Genomic DNA, 4,775 nt, shown 5'->3' with positions numbered 1-4,775 from the left:
CATGTTTTTTACAAAAGAGTTAATGCACAACACGTTCATTATGGTCGACGGTAAAAACATGTCAAATTATTCCTTTATATTTCACATTAATTCATATCAATATCTTGATCATTTCTTAATAGATATTCAAGCACTGGTATAAATGATAGTGCATTCAAAGTATTCAGATTCCTTGACTTTTCCCAAAATTTGTTACATTACAGCCTTATTCTAGAGCAAAAACTATATATTTTTTTACATTTGTGCAAAAACATATTACATTTACATAAGTATTCAGACCCTTTACTACTTTGTTGAAGCACCTTTTGGTAGCGATGACAACCTTGAGTTCTTGGGTATGATTGTTGTCCTGGAAGGTTCTCCAATGTCTACAGAGGAACTCCAGTGTTGTCCGGATTTGGCTAGAGTAGGCCGTCATTGTAAGTAAGAATTTGTTCTTAACTGACTTGCCTAGTTAAATAAACTCTGGAGCTCAATCAGAGTGACCATCGGGTTCTTGGTCACCTCCCTGACCAAGGCTCTTTTCCCCAGATTGCTCAATTTGGCCAGGCGACCAGCTCTAGGAAGAGTTGGTGGTTGAAAACTTCCTCCATTTAAGAATGACTGAGGCCACTGTGTTCTTGGGGGATCTTCAATGCTGCAGAAATGTTTTGGTACCCTTTCCCAGATCTGTGCCTCGACACAATCCTGCCTCTGAGCTCTACGGACAATTTCCTCGACCTTGGCTTGGTTTTTACTCTGACGTGTATTGTTGACTGTGGGACCTTTAGAAAGACCGGTGTGTGCCTTTCCAAATCATGTCCAAACTATTGAATTTACCACAGGTGGACTCCAATCAAGCTGTAGAAACATCTCAAGGATGATCAATGGAACAGGATGCACCTGAACTCAATTTCGAGTCTCATAGCAAAGGGTCTGAATACTTATGTAAATAAGGTATGGTTTTTTATTTGTAATACATTTCAAAACGGTTTTCGCTTTGTCATTATGGGTTATTGTGTGTAGATGAGGGGGGAAAAACATTTAATTGGAAAGTATTAAAATGTCTGAATATTTCCCGAATGCACTGTAATATCTGAAAACAATTTCCAAATGTATCCCACCTCATTTCATTTTAACGCCACTTCTGCCACCACATGGCGATGTAGGGAAATTAAACCAAGCACAAGCATTCATGATGATCAAACGCTAATAACACAAACCACATCTCAAATGTGAACTACGTGCATTTGGATCGTTGACCATTTCAGTAAATCAATTGGTCACATTCACAGTATTTAGAATGAAATATCAGACTTCTCTTTCTTATGATTCACTCAATATTTATTTTCTTCCTCACCCCTTTTCACATTGGTCCTTTTACATCACTCCCATATTCTGTCTGTTCTTACCAAACTTCCACCAAATGCCGGTGAGGATAACAGCGAGGAGCAGGATGAGACAGCCAGTGATCAGGTAGGCTACGGGCAGGAAGTTGTTCTGACTCCCGAACCAGCTGACTGGACAGTACCACTTCCTTTCTGCCCAAGGAATCCACTGCTGTCTAACGGGGGGCTTCGTGTGCTGTGGCCCACATTGTTTTTATAACTGACCAAATAAACAAATTCAACTTTTCAAGCCACAACCTACTGTTTCACTTCCACCCAATGAGAAACTAGCTAACCCCAATCTGCCTCAAGGTCGGAAATAGTAATCTGCCAATTAGAAATCGTTTTAATTAAATTGATTTAAATCTCAAAATGATCAATCTGGTAGAATAAAGCATTAATAAGCAGATGAGTAATAATGGCTACTGTAGGAGATATGGATGCAGTAGTTCCCAGTCGGCAGCCCTTCAGTGAAGGGTTCCCTAGCTCGGGACCCCGTAGAGCTCCTTGAAGTTGGGGAAGGCAGCCTCCCTCATCCACACTATCAAGTCCTCGTTGATGAAGCCGTTGTTGTGGTCCCAGGGGTCCAGGTCAAACACGGGCTTCTACCAGTACAGAGGCCGGGCCGTGCCTGACAACACATAGACAACATTTGGAAAGTTAAGTTAGAGGGAGCAGCGTTACATATGTCTATTAATATTAAATAAGAATGTGACATTACACCATGACTATTCATAATCGAGATGGCCATGAACACAGTGTGTGGGTGTATTGTGAGACACACCTTCAATCACGTGCTAACGTTCGTGTCTTGTTCTCATCCGGTGGGTTGCGGCACTTGACGTTCTTGTCGGTGTACCAGGGGATGCCCTTCCTGAACAGATGAACATGGACCACTGGACCCCCCCTCTCCTGAGTAGTACGTCAGAGTGAAGGAGTCTGGGACAAACAAACAAAACACATCAAGAAATCAGTCAGTCAATAAATTAATCAAAACCAGGTCTCATGTCAGATTGATTTGATCATATCACTGGATATTAAAAGGTGTTTCCCCACAAAATCCTATAATGCTGTCACATCATTAGCAGAGACTCAGAACATAGTGTGGGTAATGGTGTAATACCGTTGAACATGGTGTTGGCCATGGCCCAGCAGGGGGCGATAGGGAGTCCATTATTTCCCTTTATGAAGGGCTCACAGTAGGCTCGGGTTATGTAGAGCAGACAGACAGGAAGAGTTTGACAGAGAAGAAGTTGTAAAAGCTCAGAATGAACCAGCATAAAGTTGGATAGAGGCAGACAGATAGATAGATAGATAGATAGATAGATAGATAGATAGATAGATAGATAGAAGTAGACAGAAACAGTAGCTACCTTCAGGTTTTTATTTTCTCCCGACCATCTGTCCATCATCCCTGGAGTCCATGTATGTTCTGGTGGAAGTTGATCAGCCCAAAGTAGAAGAACACATCTCTCAGGGACAGGAAATAGGAAACATAATCACTGTGCTTCTCTAAAAGCACTTAGATTTGGTTCAACAGCTTGTGGTCTCAAAAAACTTATCACATGACCCTGTGTGTGTGTAGTCCACCTGTGGAGAGAGAGGAGAAGAGATGGTGAGAGAGGGAGTGACAGAAATAGATAGCAAACATTAAAACCCATTGGAACTTTAGATACATGTTCGTTCTCCACCGCCACTCCTCCTGTTATACTGTACACTCATTCTCAGAATACCTTTAAACTCTTCTCATTGTCTATTTCTATCTCTGTGTTCATGGTTAGATAAGATATGCATTGTGGAGGGTGTTTCCTGCTCCATTTCAAGTGATTATGTGTGTGTAAATGGTGGAAGTAGAGAAAAAAAGGCAAAAAGATTTGATTCATTTGAAGGGATTGATTACGCACCTTCAGTTCATGTGTATTCTGCACGGTGGCAAGTAGGCACACTCCCAGTTTCACACGTATAGTGGCCATACAATAAAAGGAAGGCAGGACGGTGTGAGTATTGGGGACCAGAGAGGCAGTCTCTGATGTTTGAAAGCCGAGTTGCCAGGCCTCCGGGCCAGGAGCCCAGCATTGGCCTTCGCCTTTCCCATGACAGAGAGCTCCGGCTGTGGCAGGGAGAGGAGCACAGATAGGGTCAGACAACCAGAGAACAAAGCAAGAAATGTGAGTCTGGTCTCTCTTCTCTTCCGGTCTTATTTCTTTGTTTCTCTCCCTTGTTCTCGCTCCCCTCCTCTCCTTACCAATATATTTTTTTCCCAGCAGGCTACTGGGAGAAATACTTAACCAGAATCATCGTCTCTTCTTTCTCATTCTTGTTCTACTGTTCTTCTCTCAGTTCTTCCTTAGCGCTTGAGTCCTACATACATACAGATGTTTTACAGTCTAACAGATCATCGAGCTAAAGGTTTATTTTAGAAGGTAACTTACAATCAGTTCCCCTTCAAAGCAGTTGACTGTGTCTGTGCCTGCCTCGTTGTAGAACAACTTCACAAACAGGATGTTATGATAAATCAGACTTCCTACTGGGTGAAACATCTCATGACCTCAGACTCAGTGGGATGGGCTTCCTGGTGGTGTGGGTGACCAAACAAAGAGAATCTGGTTTCATTCAGAATGTCTTTATTCGGACCATCCCACAGGAGGGGTGGAGGTCTTGAACTACAACACTGTATAAACAATATCAGACATGTTACATGGTCACTTAAAATATAACAATAACATCAAAAGTGTCACACAGAGAACGTAAGAACAGGATAGGGAAGAGGGTTGAAGTGTCCAGCAGTCTCTGGAGATTGGATTGAGAAGCCCCACTTAAGTTTGGTGTATGTGTGTGTGTGTGTGTGAAGGTTATTATAGGTTTGTGATTTAATATTTGTTTCTATTCATTTTTACATTTTTATTGGAAATTCAGTTTAGTTTCAGTTAGTTCAGACTTGATTTGCTCATTTTTGATTTAGTTTCAGTTTGATAAAAACATTTCTATTTTGTTTTTATATGATTTATTTAGCTTTAGGAGCCATTATGTGCCTATAGTTTTTTGTTTGTTTTGGGAAGTCACTTCTTGCCACTAGGGGGCAGTAATACGTACAGTTCTGGGCCCGGACCATAGAACTGGATAGACACTAGAGGAATCCATACAACTCCGTAGCCAGGATAAAGGTTTGGTTAGGTTTAATTATAAAACAATCCTAATGTGACTTGAATTTGAAGGATAAGCACCTAGACTGGTGCAAGAAATATGGTGGAAGGATGTGTAACCTTTATCTAGGCAAGTTACAAACAAATTCTTATTTACAATGACGGTCTACCCCGGCCAAACCCAGACAACTGTGCACCACCCTATGGGACTCCCAATCACGGCCAGGAAGTGATACAGCCTGGATTAGAACCAGGGACTGTAGTG

The 4,775-nt window shown here is 41.8% G+C and overlaps 1 long non-coding RNA gene across 2 annotated transcripts; it reads right to left on the bottom strand.

Annotated features, from left to right (window-relative positions):
• Positions 1-1,296: 1,296 nt before the first annotated feature.
• On the bottom strand, positions 1,297-4,731 carry LOC109871227 (uncharacterized). 2 transcript variants are annotated; one of them, XR_002252274.2, is made up of 5 exons: positions 3,800-4,731; positions 3,272-3,477; positions 2,741-2,957; positions 2,152-2,306; positions 1,297-1,998 (listed from the first exon to the last, which is right to left on the bottom strand). It is a non-coding gene; the product is annotated as an uncharacterized LOC109871227 (long non-coding RNA). The 2 variants fall into 2 exon arrangements; XR_002252273.2 differs by having other exon boundaries at positions 3,272-4,727.
• Between the last annotated feature and the right edge of the window lie 44 nt (positions 4,732-4,775).

Source organism: Oncorhynchus kisutch, linkage group LG26 (assembly GCF_002021735.2).
Source record: "Oncorhynchus kisutch isolate 150728-3 linkage group LG26, Okis_V2, whole genome shotgun sequence".
In the NCBI taxonomy this organism is placed as follows: Eukaryota; Metazoa; Chordata; class Actinopteri; order Salmoniformes; family Salmonidae; genus Oncorhynchus; species Oncorhynchus kisutch.
The sequence above is the reverse complement of the archived record's forward strand: the minus strand, read 5'-3'. Positions and strand labels throughout refer to the sequence as shown.